General features: G+C 42.7%; 1 protein-coding gene across 5 annotated transcripts in view; it reads left to right on the forward strand.

Moving 5' to 3' along the window:
- KCNH7 (potassium voltage-gated channel subfamily H member 7) overlaps positions 1 to 24,430 on the forward strand; it is a 345,394-nt gene that overhangs the window by 16,273 nt on the left and 304,691 nt on the right. The gene's annotated exons all lie outside the window — the stretch shown is intronic.

Raw genomic sequence — 24,430 nt, forward strand, 5'->3', positions numbered from 1 at the left:
ATTGATTAATCTGTATAAGTCTGTTGTTGGCTCGTTCCAGGATACTGTTGATATCTTTAATGGATGTTGTGTTTAAAGCCATCCCGAGGGACCATCTATAAGACGGGATTTAAAGGGAGTGCATGGATAGAGGTCAAATGACTTTCAAATCATTATTCATCATCGTTCCTTAAAACATAACTAGGACAATTCCTACAAATATTAATTTTGCACCCCTTGTATGTTATATCTTGATCAATTAAAAACTCCCGTCATCAGTCTAACATTTTCTATTGGAAGTTAAATGTTAAAAACAACTGAAATTTCCCATCTCGACATTTTTATATCCAGTTTTTTTTTTTCAAGCAGTTCTGTTACCAGATTTCACAATGCAAAATGAACATATTATTAAAGAAATATTTGGACCTGATGGGGCTGATGTAGTTACTTTGGCAATCCATGTCAAAATGGCTGCATGATCCTTTTCTGAAATCTCCGCCTACCTAGCCTGATTGACAGTTTCCCTCCTCCTGCAGCTACTGGGATATAACACCATTCAGTAGCGGAGACTGATGATCTCTCTCGATAGCAAGGCTTATCAAATGCTCATTTTAATAATGGGATTAAAGAGCCATTGTTTTTTTTTTCTAAGTAAGTACACCAGCCATATCAGGTCTAACACATCCATTTAATAAGGTATGTAGCCTGTATTCTGAAATCTAGTGACAGATCCACCTTGAAGGTACCGTCTGCTTTTCAGACATCAAAGCAAGATGATTACAGGTATCCACAACAACTAGTTATAATATTTGTGAGAGAATCATTAGATTTTCAAGGACGTGCCACACCTGGTCCAAACTGGACAGTTTTTACTGTTTTTGCTCCCTTATATATGGCATTTTTTTTTTAATCTGAACACTTTTGACCTGGTGATGGCTCCTCTAAGCGTTCATCTTCCCTGTAGTGCCCCCACAGGGTAAAGAAAGTATTGCATGGTGCAGAATCAATGTACTCATATCTCAGATCCTCCCAGTGTTCTTTGAATTATGATGTTTTGGCTCTTGGTCTTATATTTGCAAAATTATCCTCAAAGTTTAATTACTTGTCGCTTGGGTTAAATATGATGGACTATTTGTCATGTTACAAAGTATATACTGTGTATTGTTTTGGCTATTGTGTGGACATACTTACCGTAATTGTTAATTTTGAGTATTCCCTTTAAAAAATGTACATCAATTGAAAATTTCAGATATATGTGGTGACGTGTGCCTTCCTAGCCAATAACCGTGTTGAGGAGCTGATAAGGCTGCTTCCAAAGATAATTTTGTTGTTTTAAGTGACCAAAATATTAAGAAGATCCTATGATGGAATTGAAGTTAAAACTGTTGACATGCCACACTGGTTTCTTAGGGATGAAAGTATCCAATTAGGTCAGTGTGTGTGAGATTGGGGTTTGTTAATTGTCCCCAACATAGAGCGTCACTAAAATAATTTGATTTTTATTCTGGCAGAAAGACGTTTTATGCCAGGAGTCATGAGGGTGGAGCTAAAGAAGCTGTGAAGGATCACAATGTTCTGGATTTTACAGTGCCTATTCCTCCTTCATTAATTGTCCCTTATTTTTTTTAAGCGGTAGTTATTCTTGAATCCTGCCCAGTGATAAGAATTAGAACGCTGTGACTCTTAGCTACTACAGCACCGCCCCCATGACTCATGATGTGCTCTGCATAAGAGCCAGAACACTGTGACTCTTAACTACTACAGCACCGCCCCCATGACTCCTGATGTGCTCTGCATAAGAACCAGAACACAGTGACTCTTAGCTACTACAGCACCGCCCCCATGACTCATGATGTGCTCTGCATAAGAGCCAGAACACTGTGACTCTTAACTACTACAGCACCGCCCCCATGACACCTGGTGTGTTCTGCATAAGAACCAGAACACAGTGACTCTTAGCTACTACAGCACCGCCCCCATGACTCCTGGTGTGCTCTGCATAAGAACCAGAACACTGTGACTCTTAGCTACTACAGCACCGCCCCCATGACACCTGGTGTGTTCTGCATAAGAACCAGAACACAGTGACTCTTAGCTACTACATCACCGCCCCCATGATACCTGGTGTGTTCTGCATAAGAACCAGAACACTGTGACTCTTAGCTACTACAGCCCCGCCCCCATGACTCCTGGTGTGATCTGCATAAGAACCAGAATGCTGTAACTCTTAGCTACTACAGCACCGCCCCCATGACTCCTGGTGTGATCTGCATAAGAACCAGAACACAGTGACTCTTAGCTACTACAGCACCGCCCCCATGACTCCTGGTGTGCTCCACATAAGAACCAGAACACTGTGACTCTTAGCTACTACAGCACCGCCCCCATGACTCCTGGTGTGCTCCACATAAGAACCAAAACACTGTGACTCTTAGCTACTACAGCACCACCCCCATGACTCCTGGTGTGATCTGCATAAGAACCAGAACACTGTGACTCTTAGCTACTACAGCACCGCCCCCATAACTCCTGGTGTGCTCTGCATAAGAACAAGAACACTGTGACTCTTAGCTACTACAGCACCGCCCCCATGACTCCTGGTGTGCTCTGCATAAGAACCAGAACACTGTGACTCTTAGCTACTACAGCACCGCCTCCATGACTCCTGGTGTGCTCTGCATAAGAACCAGAACACTGTGACTCTTAGCTACTACAGCACCGCCTCCATGACTCCTGGTGTGTTCTTCATAAAAACCAGAACGCTGTGACTCTTAGCTACTACAGCACCGCCTCCATGACTTCTGGTGTGATCTGCATAAGAACCAGAACGCTGTGACTCTTAGCTACTACAGCACCGCACCCATGACTCCTGGTGTTTTCTTCACAAGAACCGGAGCCACTACAGCACCGCCCCCATGACTTCTGGTGTTTTCTTCACAAGAACCGGAACGCTGTGACTCTTAGCCACTACAGCACCGCCCCCATGACTCCTGGTGTGTTCTTCATAAGAACCACACCTCTGTGACTCTAAGCTACTAGAATACTGCCCCCATGACTCCGGGTGTGTTCTTCATAAATACCAGAATGCTGTGACTCTTAGCTACTACAGCACTGCCCCCATGACTCGTGGTGTGCTCTGCATAAGAACCAGAACACTGTGACTCTTAGCTACTACAGCACCGCCTCCATGACTCCTTGTGTGTTCTTTATAAAAACCAGAACGCTGTGACTCTTAGCTACTCCATCACCGCCCCAACATGACTCCTGGTGTTTTCTTCACAAGAACCGGAACGCTATGACTCTTGGCTACTAGAATACTGCCCCCATGGCTCCTAGTGTGATCTGCATAAGAACCAGAACACTGTGACTCTTAGCCACTACAGCACCGCCCCCATGACTCCTGGTGTTTTCTTCACAAGAACCAGAACACTGTGACTCTTAGCTACTAGAACTCCGCCCCCATGACTCCTGGTATGTATTTCACATATTGTTACATATCTAAGGGTCAGTGTTCTGGTTCTTATCACTGAATAGATGTTAAAAACAGCTACAGCTCCTGATATGAAAAAAATTAAAAATTATATATTTTTACAAGAGATTGTTAAGTATGTGATTAAAAAGTATAACAGATCATGGTTCCAATGTTGTGAAAAAAAAAATCTCGTGACTGGCTTCTTTTTACTATGTGTGCGATATTAAAACAGGTTCAGTATGTTTATCCAAAGGCTTTTAAATACATAATTTGTAAAGCGATTTATATGTTATGAAAATGATGGTAATTTATTATACTGTAAAAATGAAAAAAAAACAACATATACTTCTTCAATCAAAAGCATTTTTTTTCGTGAGCCCCAGGCTGCATTTTCCTCCAGAGATCTCAATGGTAATCTTAGTTTGCTGACTAATCACTTAACAGAATTTGACACAGTAGACTCTGTTGCTCGTGTTTGCTTTGCTTCCCCTGCGATCAGGTTTTCTTTTTTTTTTCTCTCTGGCTATTTTTCAAGCACGACATTTTTAATAATTCTTACGTACAATAAATTGTGGTGCCAAATATCTAGTTCACGGCACGGGAATATGGAACGCTTTGTGTCACTTTAATATTTCCTTTATTTTGAACCGTTGTACGTAAAACAGAAATACCTGTTTATTCAGGTAGTTGTCATCGCTCGTATCTGTACTAAATGGAATGGAAGTGAGTCGATTGAAAGCAAATATATTCAGGGACAGAAAACAAGTCTGCTGTTTCCAAATTCGATGTCCATTTTCAGTTCATCCCAGTGGCGTAACTACAAAGTTATGGGCCCCGGTGCGAACTTCCAAATGGGGCCCCCCCCCTACCCCCCCCACCTTCCCCCGCCCCCACAACCCCCCCACCTTCCCCCGCCCCGCTTCCCCTAGATACGCCTCGGACTGTTGCAGGAATCTCCTGCACTGCAACATGGTGTTGGGTGCCAGCACAGCCCGCACAGTGGTATATCCAGCACAGCCCGCACAGTGGTATATCCAGCACAGCCCGCACAGTGGTATATCCAGCACAGCCCGCACAGTGGTATATCCAGCACAGCCCGCACAGTGGTATATCCAGCACAGCCCGCACAGTGGTATATCCAGCACAGCCCGCACAGTGGTATATCCAGCACAGCCCGCACAGTGGTATATCCAGCACAGCCCGCACAGTGGTATATCCAGCACAGCCCGCACAGTGGTATATCCAGCACAGCCCGCACAGTGGTATATCCAGCACAGCCCGCACAGTGGTATATCCAGCACAGCCCACACAGTGGTATATCCAGCACAGACCGCACAGTGGTATATCCAGCACAGCCCTCACAGTGGTATATCCAGCACAGCCCGCACAGTGGTATATCCAGCACAGACCGCACAGTGGTATATCCAGCACAGACCGCACAGTGGTATATCCAGCACAGACCGCACAGTGGTATATCCAGCACAGCCCTCACAGTGGTATATCCAGCACAGACCGCACAGTGGTATATCCAGCACAGACCGCACAGTGGTATATCCAGCACAGCCCGCACAGTGGTATATACAGCACAGCCCGCACAGGGGTATATACAGCACAGCCCGCACAGGGGTATATACAGCACAGCCCGCACAGGGGTATATACAGCACAGCCCGCACAGGGGTATATACAGCACAGCCAGCACAGGGGGTATATACAGCACAGCCCTCACAGTGGTATATCCAGCACAGCCCGCACAGTGGTATATACAGCAGAGCCCGCACAGTGGTATATACAGCAGAGCCCGCACAGTGGTATATACAGCACAGCCCGCACAGTGGTATATACAGCACAGCCCGCACAGTGGTATATAGAGCACAGCCCGCAGTGGTATATAGAGCACAGCCCGCACAGTGGTATATAGAGCACAGCCCGCACAGTGGTATATAGAGCACAGCCCGCACAGTGTTATATACAGCAGAGCCCGCACAGTGGTATATACAGCACAGCCCGCACAGTGTTATATACAGCAGAGCCCGCACAGTGGTATATAGAGCACAGCCTGCACAGTGTTATATACAGCAGAGCCCGCACAGTGGTATATACAGCAGAGCCCGCACAGTGGTATATACAGCAGAGCCCGCACAGTGGTATATACAGCAGAGCCCGCACAGGGATATATACAGCAGAGCCCGCACAGGGATATATACAGCAGAGCCCGCACAGGGATATATAGAGCACAGCCCACATCTCATCTCATCCCATCCCCCCCCCCCCCCCGATAATGGCCCCACAGTCCGGTTAAAATGAAAAAAAAAAAAAAACTCTCCTCACCTTTCCTTTTGCCCGCGCTGCTCCTGGCGGCTGCAGTCTGCCCAGGACACTGCAGGTGCGCGATGATATGACGTCATCGCGCACCCGCAGTGTACTGTCAGAGGCAGAGCGGGGAATGATGGGAGAGGAAGCGTCAGGTGACGCTCTCCTCCATCATTGCATTGAACTATACCGGTGTCATAGACGCCGGTATAGTTAAATGCGGCGGCGGCGGCGGCGGCACTGGGGGAGGAACAGTGCAGCGGCCCACTACTGGCATCGGCTCTTCTGGCATTTGCCAGAAGTGCCCGATGGCCAGCCTGGCCCTGCTCAGACCTGCCGGCCCGGGGCCCCTGACCTGCGGGGCCCGGTTGCAATGGCGACCGCTGCGACCGCGGTAGTTACGCCCCTGGTTCATCCCTATATAAAGGGAAGCTATCACCAAAAAATATCCTATTGTTTAAAGTAGGTTTTTGTCTTTTTCTTTTCTCCAAATCATGATCATTATTTAAAAAAATAAAATGAAATTTTACAATTTTTACGTTGGCCACTAGGGTTCTTTTTTTTTTTTAATCATACTTTCTGTCTTTTTAGTAAAAATTTTAAGCAGACTCCTTATCAGCAGAGGCAGGATTATAATGCCTGGTATCTAGTGATGAGCGAGTATACTCGTTGCTCGGATTTTCCCGAGCACGCTCGGGTGATCTCGGAGTATTTGTTAGTGCTCAGTGATTTAGTTTTCATCTCTCAGTTGCATGATTTACGGCTGCTGGACAACCTGAATACAAACAGGCATTCCTCACATGTATTCAGCCTGTCTAGCAGCCGTAAATCATGCAGCTGCGGGCGATGAAAATTAAATCTCCTGAGCACTAAGAAATACTCCGAGATCACCTGACTGTGCTCGGGAAAACCCGAGCAACGAGTATACGCTCTCATCACTACTGGTAACACCTCTATACACAGCTGATAACAAAAGGATCCACCAATCAAATAGGCAGTGTCATAGCTGATCCCTACTCCCGCTTTGTTCGGGATCTTACCATTGTGGTTAATGTACATGTATTGTTTCCTGTGCCTCTATAAAGAGCAGTAGTGATGAGCAAATGTGCTCTGATAACGTTGTATCTGACCATGTTTGAGTCCCTGCGGCTGCATGATTTGCAGCTGTAAGATAGCCTGAACACATGTGGGCGTTCCCTAACAAACAGGCAATTTTTTCATGTATTCAGCCACAAATCATGCAGCAGCGGGGATTGGAACATAATATACAAGCACATCCGAAATACTATGATAACACCCGAGCATGCTCGGATATGACCTTATCCAAGCACTAAGCCCTGGACTATTTCAGCCACGCTGCTCATTAATGGAGCCTGTCGGGTCTTCTACTCTAAAGATTGGCACAGGAATAGGATGTTACTACTGAAAGTTGGGTGCAGTAATGTGTGGGCACAGGGCGTGGAACAGAAGTGATATTTTGGACACCACAACTAGTTTAGTACTGTAACTACTTCTATCCAACAGAAAATATGGGTCTACGGTAAGGCGGAGGCCATGGGTGTTCATACCAGGCGCTGTTTGTACAGATATCAGTATGTTTTGCTCGATATTGTCTGTAGGGAATAAAAAAAATGTTTGGTTTAGAAAGTTTCCGGATGTTGAAGGGTTGTTTTTTTTTTTTTTTAGATGGATCCAGGTAATTAAGGTACGGCTGACATCTCTCCGCGGAAGTGTCTTCTGCTAGTTCATATTTTATAAGTTGCCATAGAAAAGCGAAGTTCTAATTTGACGCGTGTTGTTTAGCACTGATGGTGAGATGAAAGTTTTCTGACTTGTTAGTTGTGAGCTGCTTGTCATTTTACACACAAATAAAAAAAATAAAGGAAAACTCCATTTTCTTAACCCATCCTATCAGCTAAATATAGCTGCGGCAGAACAATCTTTGGAATAGCGCGCTGGATCTATTTTTAATTAAATATGTCAAAGCCAGCTGGGGAAATTTGTTAGGCTAATCTTTAATTAACAAATATTGCCACAAATGCATTAGTACTGGAGGCAAAAAAAAAAAAAAACGCTACCCGGCTATTTCTATTCCTAGACGACTCTTGGCTTTTCTTCTGGCATATGGTGCACACGTCAAATTTTGCAACATGACTTGTCAGCGTAGGCTACTTAAGGTACTCACAAAGCACAGATGCTCCGCATTGTTTTATGGCGTCGACATGTGATGAGCAGTTGATCTTTTCAACCCTTTGATTTATAAAAATAGAAGCAGACGTTAATACGGAGAGGGCAGATTTTAAGGAATTATTACACTTACATTCTGCGAGATGTTACAGAACGTCGTCGAATTTTCTGATGGGCAAAAAGTGGTCCACGTTTCATCAGTGTTTTGGATAAGTTTATCAGTGTAAGGTAAAAAAAAAACTAATAAAGATTGATAAAGCCTCTCCTGTCAAGCAGTCCTGGAAGACCGGATGGCACACGGATGGCGCCCAAGTGCTGTCTGATTTATTTTTTTTAACACTTAGACTTGTGTTGGCAAATTTTGGTTGGTTACTTGGATCAAAACCGGACAAGTCTCCGTGATTAGGTGTGGGCCATTCATTCCGCAAAAATACACAGACAGGTGAACAGCCCCATACACTATCAGAGTTACAATAAAATCCAAACAATCCGAAGCACCAGCAACTTATAGGGATAAAATATAATTTTTATCCTGTCTTTAAAAGCATATGATAGTACTTACAAATAAGGTAGATGGAAAAAGCGACATTTCGGCCATAATAGGCCCTTTTCAAGCCAAATTTACAAGTTTAAAACAAAACAGCCATAACATAGTTTTTTGGTGCCTCGGTTGGTTCAGATTTTGATGCTGCTTTGGACCTTGTGGGGTCATTCCGAGCCTGTACAGAGTGGCCTTTGTTGCGTGAGAAACATCCACTGGACTCTAGAAGAGTTGCAGTTCTTTCCCTGAAAAACTCAGATATAAGTCATACGTGAAAAACGTACTTGTGAATAAGGCCTAATAGGAATGAACAAGATTGTAAAATATTAGAAAAACAATTATAAATGACAGAATTGGATGCAAACACAGAATGTGGGATAGCCAGGGAGAGAGGCTGAGCTAAACGTCAAAAAGTCCTGTGGTTCTAGATCAAACCAAAGTGTGATTAATCCAGTAGAACGATCACGAAAAACGCTGGCTGAGAAGAAAAGTATAGTAACCCAAAGGTTCAAGGATTCCCATGAAGAACGGTGCTTTTACGCCAGAAACGCATCAGGTTTTTATATATTCTTTAGATTCCATGTTTTTAATGAATCTTTAATAAAACATGAAATAATTTTTACATATCGTTGGAGTGATGTGCCACTCATTTGCTCCTGTCCTTGAACCTTTGGCTGAACTTCACCACCAGGTCCACCACCCATTACACAGATTCCAACCCTCAACATCCGACGACATGGCGTCGTGAGATCACAATTCCCCTCCTCTCTCCAAGCTATAGTAACCCAAGTTGTGAACCACAGAAGTAGTACAAATAAATTGCTGATTGAGAGGCAGGAACAGAGTTCTAGTAATAGGCTGCAATTCTTATCCCCAATGGCATAACTTGTATCTCGTGGGCCTCAATACAAACTCTCCAACAGAGCCCTCAACTAACGTGGGTATTAGTAATAGTATTTTCATATGGGCCAAAGGTACCATTTGGGCCTCATAGGTTCCATGGCCTGAATGCGATTAGACCCCCTACACCTATAATAACTACACCCCTGTTTATCCCTGGGGCACAAGACAGAGTTGTTGGCCCATGTGGTTTTCGTTAACTCTGTATTTCGAAGTTGTGCGCACTTTGTGTTTCTCCGTGTGGTGGTCCAAACTGAACTATTCTACCACATATTTTAGTTTTCAGAAGCCAGTGATGTAAGTTCATCCCTAAATGGGAACCATTTTGCATAAAATTGGGGCAAGACAAAAATTCCATTGACCTCATTCTGCAATCTGAGGGCCTTTGGGGCTTCTGTAATAGGCCTTTTAGATACAATAATCCTCACTGTCGTGCACAGTATCAGCCTAAATCTCATTTGTAGTCACTTATTGGATTCTTTTCATACAGCTAGATTAACAGGGATTCACTTTGCCATGTGTGCCGTTACGACTCATGACTGGCAGCTCCACGAGGCCAGAACTCTGTTTCATGTTACATCAGCCTTGTATCTTGACGTTCAGCTACAAGTTCTTACATTACTCGCTTCCTAGAAATAGTCCTCTCCGGTGTCGTGTTTACATTTTCGGTATATCTGAACGCTCTAATCTAATCCCAATTACCCCACTAAATTGGAGTCGACAGGGGCTAAATGTCTTAAATTTGTTGTATGACCCGAGTAATAGGAGATTTAACAGTTCATTAGAAACATCCCATCTCTGTCCAGGTGTAATTCAGACGTTTCAATTTCTTCTTCTGCTGGCATTCTTTAATGTGAACCCACATCTGTCCTCATATATATTCCATTGTGTAAAGGTATCGATTCGCTCGTAGTATAATTGTCTTTCCTTCATTATTTATTCGAACAGCACTTGGATATTTTGACTTTGAGAAGGTGAATCAATACGGTGATATCAAGTCTTCATGCTAAATTTCGTTGACCAGCCCTTAATTTTTTTTAGAATTGGGCTGAGCATCATGTTGAAAAATAAAAACAAGTATACTCCCCTTCTAATCCTTCGCTCTTACACCCAGAACACTGTCCACTTCGCCTGTCTTTTTTTTCCCCAACTTTTCATCAACGGTCACAAGTTGAAGAATACCTGAACAATATGTACAGACATGTCTGGTCTCTCATTGGAAGAGGAAACTCAAGGACCTGTGAGAAACCTAGGGACGGAAATTTGTATGTATGGACCCATGTCTTCATGTACAGATATGATGTAGGACTAGTGGGTATGGAAGTTGCTACAGGAAGTCCTCAAGGTGGCTACCAAATTGTGATATAGATCAGCAGAAAAGAAATGTATTTGGGCAAAGCATGAGTTGGGGCAAGCAAAGTTCAGTCTTATACGATGGATTGGTGAGCGGCATGGTACTTGACGAGTACTAGATGTGGTGAAATTGCAAGCATTTTGCTAATGCACAGAATGAAGGTGGAAGGGACCTAAGGAAGCCAGGAATAACAGGGCAATGCCTGAAGGCCAGGTATTTCTGCTGCACAAGTTGACCAGAAGCCTACACATACACGTGGCTCCAGGAGCAAGCGGCACAAAAAAGGATCAAGCGGGAAGCATAGTTGTGCAAAGGTCGGGGCAAGCAAAGTACTGTCGTAAATGGAGGACAGACAGAGGTCAAGAAAACAAAATCAAACTAGAAGGAGCAAGAACAAATCTAGCAAAGCAGACTAAGAGCCAAAATGGAAACCTATAATGTCTGTAGTTGGGAGTAAAAATGATTCGAAGACGAGTCACCCGAACACGCAGATATCGAATCTGTAGACAGTCCTTCATCAGGAGATCACCATGTCTCCAAAATTTAATCATTTCCCTTCGTACAAAGCTGCCTTATCCTATATTCTTCTGAGGATCATCGTCCTCACGGTGATACCTTGTTACTTGTCTCTCTCAGCCATAGTCGAAGATCTATTACCAGCAGGTCTCATTTTCAATCTCGACTTCCCTCTACGTCATACGTTTTGTCAGGACATTATTATTTTTAAAAATAGATTATAGAAACCCCATAACTTGTATTAACATTGTGTGACAGGCAGGATGTGTTTTTTTTATCATGATGTAGGAGTATTTCAGGACAGATGGCAGCTTATTTACCAAGTATCATGTGTGTCCCGGTCGATTGTGTGTTTTGCAAAAGGTCTAGTCAGAAAGTGTATTTGCATAGCCTATATGAATGTTCCAGGATATCAAATGACCGCTCTGAAGATGTCTGCGAATCCCCTGCGCCCCGCACATACCCATCTCTCAATCACTCGACGCCTCCTATAATAGATCTACGTCTGGATCTGAGGAGAGTAGGAGCTATTCCTCTCTGATGGATGCAGATCATGTGGTTTCAAGTAGGGAAAACAACACATAATTACATTGTGGGAGCGATTCGTCAAATGTTGTCAATGTTCCGAGCTGCTTTATTATTCATTCTATCGGGTACACTATAGTGAATATTGCCCTGATAAGAAACATCACAAATCATTCCCTTAACTCAAATAAATCAGTCATTTTTTTTTCCTGTTCTCGTCTTCACTTTCCAATTAATTTCTGGGAACCTTTATGACAACTAATATGGCCACAATTAGAACATTCGAGTGGTTGTCGGCAAACTTTTCCAATGCCTTGCATAGTGGATCTGCCTAATTAATCAAATCAATGCATAGTTAAAGGGATCTGCAGTTCGACTGTTTGGGACACCTTGATCACAGCATTTGGAGCCTTGGGGTATGTGCACACAGTAGGTATTTGCAGAAATTTCTGCATCCCTTGGTAGGAAATACGCAGTATAAAATAAGCAAATTTTTATTGTGTTTTTGACACGTTTTTGATGCGTTCTTTGTCATGCATTTTTGTTGCAGATTTTTTCCCCACTCATTTAGTATGGGTGAAATCTGCAGCCAAAACACTGAGAGTTGACACAGTACAAATTTAAGGGTTCTGGAGGTTCCCGATGAAAGTCTGGGCACCAATGTACACATTAGAAAATCAGCCTCTTTTTCATTTGTTTTTTCCACCATTGGCTGGGTTGAACTCTTGAGTTGATTTTCTTATACAATGCTCAATATTGATTGTATTACATGCACTTTATTATCTTGCCAACTGCAACCTTGTTCATTTTCAATAACAAGAGAATTGATAAAATAGTCAGTTCTTGCCATAGTTCACCTCTTTTAAAGGGTTGGTCAGATTACACCATACTGATGACCTATCCACAAAATAGGTCATCAATATTAGATCGGTGGGGGTCCAACACCCAGCACACCCATCAACTGTTACTTACTCTGGGATCCAGACGTCGCTGGACAGTGCAGCACAGCTCAGATTCAGAATAAAAGATGTTCTGCAGCACCTGGCAGTGGCTGCTACACATTGAATAGAGCTTGCTCCCTGCTGCTCTCTTTAATATATTTTCCAATAAATGGCCACTGGAGCAAATAACCGCTTATCATTGGTGTCTAATGAGATGTCAGACTCACACCAATCTCGTATTGATGCTCTATTTTATGGATCATCAATATAATGTCTTTTTTTTGCAGTCATTTTAGTTTTTTCTTAGAAATCAGAAAACATAGCAGCCAGATGAGTTAGTCTGTAATAGGGTTCCCCAGCCCTCTGGCCCAGTTACTGGAGAGTCATAGTTTAGAGAGTCATTTTTGGTTTGTGGCTTTTAGTTTGTGGTTTTGCAGCCAGAGCTATTATTTTATAAAGCATCATTCTCTGGGTATGTCATTGCATTTCTCTCCATAGACTTTGAGTCTTTATAATATGCGTTAAAAAGCATTGAATGGTACATTTGCAAAAAGACATCATTGAGAAAAAAAACCCAGCCATGACCAATCATATAAAATTGCAACCATATTTATAGACCCATTTTGACTGAGTTATACATGGCAAAATGTAAAGCTGTCCGTATGCGCTCGTGCTCACTGCCGGTTATCTAGGGCAAGTGCTATATGTGGTTTTCATGCATAGCACTCGTACCTGTGATATACTAAGGGGCTGTGCTCATCTCCGATGTTTTCCACGGATCAGAGAGGTCCAAAGAAAAAATTATTGACATGTTTAATTTTGATCCAAGTGTTAGATCAAAATCTTCAATGCAAGTCTAAGGGTCTGTGAAAAACATTGGATCGTACTCGGATGACACCTGAGGTCAGTCGATTTACACCTACTGAAAGAAGGTGGACAAACTTTGTTTTTCTCTCCACCTTCAAGAAATATTTATGCAAGTCTGGTCAAGGTCTGGTCAAAGTCTGATTAAAGTATGATCAAGGTCTGGTCAAGGTCTGGTCAAAGTCTGATTAAAGTATGATCAAGGTCTGGTCAAAGTCTGATTAAAGTATGATCAAGGTCTGGTCAAGGTCTGATCAAGGTCTGGTAAAGGTCTGGTCAGTCTGGTCAAGGTCAAACCCCTGGTGGAATAGAGTGTGATATGGATATTTTAAAGTTGAGCATACTTTTATTTTCCATTTAAAAGCTTTAGAGATTTTCAATAAAAAAGTGCAAAAACAAAATTTGCAACCATGCCAATGGGAAGACCTGCAATAGAGACATCAGAAAGTTCAGAAACGTTCAGGTTCTGCAGAGTATGCACCTAAATAGGGGAAGATTTCAATTCGTACTGGTGCAGGCTCTATGTAAATGTCTAAAAATACAGCATCCAAATTATAAGTCTCTTGTGAACAGAGGAATACGGGTGAGAAGGGGGATGCAGCTGAAGTTTAGATTGTTTTCACACTGCTGTTTTGAGTCTCCATCAACAGTTTTGGTAAATTTTCATGGAGAGAATAGCCCTTTAAAGTACTGTCTTAAGGAATTCATCAGCAATTTTTTACTATGTAATCTGAAGGCAGTATGATGTAGTGGCTGAGACACTGATTTCAGCGACATGTCACCTATTAGGCTGTGTGCTGTTGTTACACTACAATGAGTGTTTTATCACAAACAGATTATCCCTGGATTGATGCCCACATTAGTCCTAGCTCAGCCACAGCCCAGCACTGATTAGCAGCTCATGGTCACTACGTACATAGTACTGGTGTGGGTTGGGTCAGCTTTTGAGCTCTGCTACATCTAAGAAATCTGATTGTTTCACAACAGCTGCACCCAGTAAAGAAAGTGACACATTGCTGGAATCAGGGTCTCAGCCCCTACCTTGTGCTGCTCTCCGATAAGGTGGCAAAAACCTGGTGACAGATTCCCTTTAATGTAAGATTTCAGGAGGGGTGAGGAGGCGATGCAGCTGCAGTGTTTTAGGCTTTGTTCACACTGCTTTTTGGTGTGTCCTCCAGCAGTTTTAGCAGATGTGATGGAAATAGCCCTTTAAAATTGTTCCAATAGGAATCTCCAGGACGGTTGAGGAGGGGTGCGCAGCAGCAGTGTTTTAGTCTCTCTTTTCACTCCATCACGAGTATTGGCAGATTTTATGGGAAAGAAAACTACTTTAATGGGAAACTCCAGGACAAGTATGGAGGGGGGATGCAGTTGCCATATTTTAGGTTCTATTTGTACTGCTGTTTGGAATCTAAAGTCCTTGTATATTACCCGGAAAGCGTGTCCCTTTAAGAAAATGTTAGGATTGGAAACTCCTGCTTTTTAAAACATCCCTATAAATGTCACTAGCAGGTGTGATTCTGGTATGAAATAGACTGTCCTCTGTTGTATTAAGATCTATAGACACGAAAAGTGTCATCATGACCAATAATGATAATGCTCCAATTCACAATGCAGCGTATTAATAAATATTCCTTGAGCCCACATAATGGCAGCCTCCTTTGTGCGTAAATGCACTTGCACAGAGATTGGTTTGTCTGAACTGTCATAATATTTTACTCCGTCTAATATTATTATATTATATCGTGCCTTTTTATATAGTTGGAAAATGATTGCTGCCAATGTAAGTGACTCATCGCTGCAGCCAGACATTGCAACAATATGGGAGAAGCGCAGAAAATCAAAATAATACCATTCCGTTTCATTTTCCTGCGAGATTCGTCCCCTGCTGCTCGTCGCCCACTAATCTGCACTTGTTTTATGACTTGTAAAATATGGAGCTGAATTGCCTTATGATGATGATTGTCTTGAGAAAACTGTAAAATAAGTACTTAATGGAATGTAAATGATCGGGGCTTATTCCTGTCATTCAATGGTGTGCTACATGAAATCTAAGAATATAAATAAGAACTTATAGTTAAATGGACTGTAATCTGATACACTGTAACGATATCTGGGCCAACAGCATAGTAACATATGGATAGGCATCCCGTGCGATCTCGATAATGCTTCAACTGGACTTTGTAGACTGCCCACAGTCCAGTGATATAAAACAATGCAAAAAAAAGCAGAAAACCGAGTCTGAAAAATACCAATAAAAAATCACCAAAATTTATTGATTCAATATGCAAAAAATATTAATGAGTAAATAAATACAAAAATGTAATACATGGGTTTTGGTCACAATGTGATTAAATCCACAGGTGTAAACAATGGGTCGAAGAAAAGTTCAGGATTTATCATGAACAAAAGAAAAGGAGGACATATAATCCATTTCAAAGGACAATAGCAAAGGGATATCACATGTTTATATATACCAAAGTTTCCCCATTAGTCTTAAATGTCAAATAAACACAGCCTCTAAATCTCTCTGCTGCACCCCGTGCCTATCCAAAGTGATGCTACTAAAATCGGGAATAATTACTCATTGTAGTGATGCGTCCTGCCTTGACCTCGGCCACGTACCCCGACGCGCGTTTTGTGTTCAAATGTCGCTTCCTCATGGGGTGTGACATAAGGTCGGACCGGCCCACCAAAGGACCCTCCGGTAGTGGCTAGGCTCAGAAACAACAATTGGCATCAAAGGTCCAACAGAAGGCAAATACCATCAAGGGATATTATTAGGGTCTATTTCGTATGAGATGATTAATAAATATCAATGAATCGTTAACGACCAATGACGGATATTTCCATGATGAGCAGTGTCTACTTCTCACTCCATGACGGATATATTTGTGCATTCAGGAGTTCACGTTAGAAAGTAAAACTCCTGAAATGCCACGAATTATAGCGACCACGGCATCTAAGGTGTTTGACAGCCCATTGACTAACTCCTCTTATTTATACGTGATCTGAAAGTGGAAGCCATGCCTAACTTTTGAGCAATTCTAGATTTGAAGGACATCGGCCAAATTGGTGATCCATAGCTGCTGGACCAGATCCCTGCAAACCTACTCGCACCTGCCGCAATCCCTGGTGCTTCTTCTGATTAGTAGAGGTGCTGGGAATCCAAAAGGTTGAGGGCTCTGTTATGGCAGCCATGGACTACCAATGTGGCCGTGGACAAGGGTCTTGAAAAACTTTTTGCTCAACTGTAAAAAAGTTTAAGCAGAACATTTGTCACCTTGAGGATTTTTTAAAATGTCTTATTCTTATTGTTCAAAGGTGGGAAAGGGTATGGGAAAAGCGTGTCACTTGATGATTGGTGACGTTTCTTCTACTTTTAAAAAATGTAATAATGTTCCGAATATTTTAGAATAAATGTTTTATTGACTTTCTTTATTCTTGAAATACTTTCTCCTAATTTCAACTATAGAGACCAATTTATCTTCCACGTTCCGCACTGGCCGCAGAAGTCTTTAAGAGAGTCTGACATGTACCTCAATGACGGCCGTTCTTTGAAGAAAATAGTCTGTACTGTCGACATGAATGCGTACGGCGTGTAGGCGACAAGTGGACGTTTTGTAGCTCACAACCCTACTGACTTTGAAATTGTTTCTTTTCACTTTCAGGGATTTTATCTAGCATTTCAAGAGAGTAAAATACTTTTGTAAAGACTTTCAATCTGAAGACTGAACGGCGGTGTGCACAGCTTACACTGTCAAGATTTACCGGCCACCTAATTACTCAAGAACTGACATTTGTTCCTCTGTTAGGTTTCTGTATTTATTATAACTACATTATGACATTTTTTATACTCAGGTTTGCTATCTAACAGTTCTCTAGAGTCAATTTAATAGAACCAGATTAAGGCTGGTTTCACATGGCGCTACTGCTGTGAATTAGGGTCCCTTTATAACTACAATACCCACACTCCCTACATTGAACTTAAAGGGGTTGTCCCCTAATTTATTATTGATTACCAATAGTTAGGCTAGGTCATCAATGTCTGATCGGTGGGTATGCAACACCCGGCACCCCTCCAATCAGCTGTTCTCAGTGTAGGCAGTGGCTAGGACTGGCCAGTTACAGAGCTGCGCAGTGCAGCTCCACCTACTGTATAGTGGCTGCATCGGGGTTCCGCACATCTGCCCTATATTGATTTGAAATGGGGGTGTATATGCAGTACTCGGGAATGGCCACTGTACGGAAGACAGAGTTGCGGCGCCAACACAGAGAACAACTTAACTTAAAGAGGTTGTCTGGCCCAAATCGATAAGTCTGCAGTCACTCTGTGTGACTCCAGACTGATGAATCCCCTGTGTACTGTGCGCTGCAGGGATTTGCCAGTTTCCGACCCGGAACCCGAGGATATGTATAAGTTATACATACTCCCGGCCAGTGAGTGTGACCTCGCTCTCCATACACTTGTATGGAGCGAGGTTGCGCCCTGTAGTCCGACACTCCCATTGGTTTCTGGTAGGGGTGCGGCCTCTGCTCAATACAGGCGAATGGAGCAAGGTCACGCCCTCTAGCCCGGAATATGTATAACTCATACATACCTTCCGGTCCCTGGTCGGAAACCGGCAAATTCCCACAGCGCACAGTGCGCACGCGGGGGGAATTCACAAGTCTGCAGTCACACAGAGTGACTGCAGACTTACTGATTTGGACTGGACAATCCCTTTAACTTTGGAACGGAGGGGCACAAAAGGAATAGAAAAACTGTTTCAGAATCAGTGGAAAAGCAAGAGGAACGCAGTTACAATGAATAAAAAAAGCCAATTAAAGGTCCCCTTTAAGGAAGTTAATATTGCACAAGTCATGAACCGATTTCAAGTCAGTTGCCAAATGACTTTATTTTTTCTTCTATGGTATCGCAGTCCTTCCTGTATTATCAGGTCAAGGTAACATTTTCTTGATGTGAAAAATAGATTTGATTGTATATGTGCTTTTTAGGCTATTACTATGATGAATTCGATACAGTGTAGAATAAAGTCATTAATGCAACAGTCAATATCTACTACTTGTGTTAATTACTTAGTACCCAAAATGTAATAGAATAATGTGACATGAAGCTTCAGTGGGATGGAGTCCTTTAATTTTCATTTGTGTACTCCAGCTAATGCCATATGAGCACTTTTCTGCATAAATGCCTCCATGATGAGATATGTGCAGTCATTTAAGTGTTTTTGGTACACAGAGGAGCCATTAATGCAGAGAGATAATCTGATTTGGCTGTCATAACACATCAAGAGTTTACATAGAGAGAAAGTTGATTGATTTTTGACTGGCTATAAAAGCTAAATAAGTTAAAGCGCTATCTGGAAAATGCTGATCTGTTGTGACAACCAAATTCTAAATAGGAAAAACATGAAGCAAAAAAAAATGTGACCACAAAAGGAAAATGATTCTGAGGGTCTACCCTCCGACTATACAGAACTTGTGCTCATCCGTGGCAAGTGGCCACATAAACTTTCTGGTTATAGTGCTCACATCACATATCTAACAAGTTCTGATTTGTTAATCAACCTCGATGTAATGGACCCCAGTGGTAAATGATTGGCTCCAAAGTCATCTTCAAATGAAGTTGTCTTCTGCTGGACCCTTGCGGTTGTTGTATTTTCGGAACCTATTATTGTAACAGAGCTTTGGTCCACTTGAGGAATCCTCTGGAACCAGGGACACAATGATCATTTTGGCATATTCATTCAGAGAAGAGAAAGAGATAATTTCCGTGACTGGCTGTAACGAGTTTGTGTTGTAAATCAATGCTAGCAGAGATGAGCAGATTTGATCCGGTCTGTATAAAAGTTTCTTCTTAATCATAAGTGCTCTGATTGCTGTGAAGAGATACGTTTTATGCCCTAATAAAGTTTCTCCAGAAGTGAAAGAATAATAAATGAAAGCAGTATACTCACATCTGCCTAGGCCATCACCTTCCTCTTTGCGTCCCTCGGCCACTGTTCGGCTCTTTAACCTCTTCCCAGCCCTTAAAATAATCTAGTAAAATGTAGATTGTCTGTCCACCATTTTGCTGGTTTCATCAGAGCTGAATGCTGTAAATTTTGGATTTTGCTAGAATTAACAATTTAAGGTGAATTTCTGACAATTTTGATCAGTTACTAATTGGTTTGTTCACCTCTACTTAGTATAGTTCATGACCAGAGGGGTCTACAGTAGTTGAGTAAAATGATTGTCAGGACCCTGATTGAAGAGCCAAATCTTTAGTCTGTGGCCACTGAACCTCCTCCTACCTCTCGGCATTCTCCACACCTCTTCTGATTAGCAGATCCAACTTGCTGTTATCTTTGTGGCACTGTGCACACATGATGTCACGTCAGGCATACTAATCAGGAGATTCATCGGGGATGCCGGCAGGTAGAAGGAAGTTTGCAGGCCTCTGGTCCACCATCCATGGGCATCTGAAAGCATAGTTATGTTCAAGAAAGTATCACTGTAAGGTTATCTGTGTGTATCACGAAAGTTGTATGTACTTCACACCCCATGCACATTGCCATATTACAGCTTCTAATAGGTCAGAGTTGTAATACAGCATCCATAGAAATCTCTGGGGCCATGCTATGCCTCGGTATAACTTGTTGTGCAGAAGGGTTTATATATGGAAGTTTTTCTCCTAGACAGACTCTATAATTTTTGAGCTATAAGACTAAATAGCCCTAGAAGTCCTGCTACTTCCCACCCAAACATAAAGAAAGCCTATAAGTCTTGCTCCATTGAAACCATATATAGAGCGAACCTGTGAGTCCCGCTATTCCCCACCCAAACATAGAGGAAAGCCTGTGAGTCCTGCTACTCTTGACCTACATATACAGAATGCCTGGGAGTCCTGCTCCTCCCTGCCCACATATACAGAGCGCCTGTGAGTCCTGCTCCTACCTGTCTACATATACAGAACGCCTGTGAGTCCTGCTCCTCCCTGCCCACATATACAGAGCGCCTGTGAGTCCTGCTCCTACCTGTCTACATATACAGAACGCCTGTGAGTCCTGCTCCTCCCTGCCCACATATACAGAACGCCTGTGAGTCCTGCTCCTCCCTGCCCACATATACAGAAGCCTGTGAGTCCTTCTCCTCCCTGCCCACATATACAGAAGCCTGTGAGTCCTGCTCTTCCCTGCCCACATATACAGAACGCCTGTGAGTCATTCTCCTCCCTGCCCACATATACAGAAGCCTGTGAGTCCTGCTCCTACCTGTCTACATATACAGAACGCCTGTGAGTCCTGCTCCTCTCTGCCCACATATACAGAAGCCTGTGAGTCCTGCTCCTCCCTGCCCACATATACCGAACGCCTGAGAGTCCTGCTCTTCCCTGCCCACATATACAGAACGCCTGTGAGTCATTCTCCTCCCTGCTCACATATACAGAAGCCTGTGAGTCCTGCTCCTACCTGTCTACCTATACAGAACGCCTGTGAGTCCTGCTCCTCCCTGCCCACATATGCAGAACGCCTGTGAGTCCTTCACCTCCCTGCCCACATATACAGAAGCCTGTGAGTCCTGCTCCTCCCTGCCCACATATACAGAAGCCTGTGAGTCTTTCTACTCCCTGCCCACATATACAGAACGCCTGTGAGTCCTTCTCCCTGCCCACATATACAGAAGCCTGTGAGTCTTTCTCCTCCCTGCACACATATACAGAATGCCTGAGAGTCCTGCTCTTCCCTGCCCGCATATACAGAACGCCTGTGAGTCCTGCTCCTCCCTGCCCACATATACAGAAGCCTGTGAGTCTTTCTCCTCCCTGCCCACATATACAGAACGCCTGTGAGTCCTTCTCCTCCCTGCACACATATACAGAAGCCTGTGAGTCTTTCTCCCTGCACACATATACAGAATGCCTGAGAGTCCTGCTCCTCCCTGCCCACATATACAGAACGCCAGTGAGTCCTGCTCCTCCCTGCCCACATATACAGAACGCCAGTGAGTCCTGCTCCTCCCTGCCCACATATACAGAACGCCTATAAGTCCTGTTCCTCCCTGCCCACATATACAGAACACCTGTGAGTCCTGCTCCTCCCTACCTACATATACAGAACGCCTGTGAGTCCTGCTCCTCCCTGCCCACATATACATAACGCCAGTGAGTCCTGCTCCTCCCTGCCCACATATACAGAAGCCTGTGAGTCCTGCTCCTCTCTGCCCACATATACAGAACGCCAGTGAGTCCTGCTCCTCCCTGCCCCCTTATACAGAACGCCTATGAGTCCTGTACTCACAGAGTTTCCTTAGTCCTGGTAGCAAATAAACTGTATCTTACATAAAAATGCTGAATTAGATCACAGAAACCAATATATCCTGAAGCTCAGACATTTAGCTTTTCCATATCAGAGAATAATTTACTCCTGCTACATTATATTGGCCACCTATTACTCGCTGCATTGGTACACGCTGAAGATAAGTCTACATGCAGTATCTATTGCTTACCAGGATCTTTTATATTTAGAAATAAATGAAAAGAAACTTGTCAGGAAGAACAAGTTGAGAGATCTGCGTGAAGAAGATTAGCTCTATCTGAAAAATTCAGCAGGAAACCTCTCATGCGATAACAGTTAAATCTTTAAGCAATTTGGTTTAGCGGAGAATGTGCGGTGACAGATGTAGTTATCCCGGTAAAATGTAATATAAAAGAAGTAGAAGCAGAACTAAAGCACTTGTTAGGTGGTGTGAGAGCGAGCAATAAGAACTTAATATTACATTATATCTCACTGAGAATAGCAAATATAATCCCTGTTTGTAACCGCATCACCTCCTGTCGTTATCAGTCGATAGCCAACCTCACTGATCTACAAAGAAAATGTGGTACTTCGTACATGCAGGAAGTTTTAATGTCATGAATCATGACTGTTTGGCACGCAGAATTTGTATACTTAAGGCTCTCATGCACATTAGATAAAAATCAACTGAACCCTCCAATTTCATTGAGATTGGCTGACTATCTAACGAGTATGGAGACCTCCTCACTTTCCCGCAACAGATTATGACCAGGGAGAAAACAAGTTGGCCATTGGAATTTCAGCCAACATTTTTGCCTATTGGGGAGTCGGAATGCCTAGCTGTTAGCTGAACGATTGTACAGCCGATAGCAGTCTAATGTCTGTGGCCATCTTAAGAGTGTTGTAATAATTCACTCTAGGAGCAGTCATAACTGGCAACCACCATAGATTTGTAGAAAGTCTACTTACTATGATGGAAGCTGTTGCTTTCAAAAGTCTTCTTCTTGGGAGACATAAGAAATTTTGGCACATTCGGATCTGAAAATTGGGAATGTGTTTACATAAAAATGTGCCCAAACTTAAGTGGTCCTACTTGGTTTAGGTTAGGTTCCAGGGCAGACTTGGTGATGTTCTTACCTCTTGGGACTTGGCCTCAATTCAGTCAAGCGCAATATTGTTTAGTATGAAGGTGGCCTTCTATGTGACACTGAATACTGAGGTCTACGCAGTGATTTTACTAGTGGTCAAGAAATTAACATTTAGAAAACTAAAACAAGAAGCATAAAGTACAGCAACAGAGAGGGTACTAAATTATCTGGGTAAAAATTATATTATACAACAAATTGTTAGCCTTTAAAAAACAAATATATAGAGAGAGAGTAATAGAATAAAAATTATTACGTACCCATCAGTGACCGAGTAGCTTGTTTCTGCAGGTAATGATTTTGCCATGATAGCTGTTATATATTTTACAACCAGATCTAAAAACTTATGACAATGTACAGTTCTTACATGTCATGCATACACATGCATCCGTTGTTACAAACAAAAAAGAAAAACATACAGCAGGATGGCTCTAATGTAAACTAATTATAAACCTAAGAGGATATGTAACTACAGATTAATGTCAACCAAGAAATGTGTAAATATTTGTTACGGTGTTTATAGGCGCTGTGATGTCTGCCACTGGGCATTACTCGGCATTTGTTACCTGTATTGGAGACATAGATTAGAACTGAAAAGGTATGTAATGGATTATCGTAGAAGGGCAACTTTGGAACCTTCAAATTCTCTCTAAGGGTTCATTGGTTTAAATAATCTTCAAATACCCTATTAGAGAATTGTAAATTAATTGATTATTTTCATCTACAGAATATGTGATCACTTGAGGGTCTGACCACATGGACGTTAAATGAACCTGAGAACAAAGGTCTGAAAGGCTCATTAGACCATGCATGTATTGTCTACGGGGCTTCCAGAGAAAGTCTAGTACAGCTATTCTTTCTTGTTCACATTCCCGTAGACAAAGTAGTGGTGTGCTGTTTTGTTCCTCTCTGATAGGGCAGTTCAGAGCACCATTTTTCGGATCTGTGGGGATCCAAGCAGTGAAGCCCCCAGGAATTCAATAAGGTATCAACTATTCATAGGACATGACAACTTGTGATGATGGGAAAATCCCTTTAAATAGTTACGTAGGTTGAAAAAAGACCATCAAGTTCAACCTTCCTCCAACATTTGTACATTTCATCACTAATTTAATTTAACTATAGCCCGCAATGTTATATGTACTGAGGAAATCATCCAGCCCTTGTACAAAAGCTGTTATAGTGTCGGCCATTACTGCCTCTTGTGGTCGGCATTCCACAGTCTGCTCTAACTGTAAAGAACCCTTTCCTATTTAGCTGCTGGAATCGCCTTTCTTGCACCCGTAATGAGTGCCCCCTGGTCCTTAGTATGGACTTTAGAAGGAATAAGTCATGTGCCAGTCCTTTGTACTGACCACACATGTACATACGCATTCAAATGAGATCCCCTCTGAGGCGTCTTTTTTCTAAGCTAAA

Source organism: Ranitomeya variabilis, chromosome 7 (genome assembly GCF_051348905.1).
Source record: "Ranitomeya variabilis isolate aRanVar5 chromosome 7, aRanVar5.hap1, whole genome shotgun sequence".
In the NCBI taxonomy this organism is placed as follows: domain Eukaryota; kingdom Metazoa; phylum Chordata; class Amphibia; order Anura; family Dendrobatidae; genus Ranitomeya; species Ranitomeya variabilis.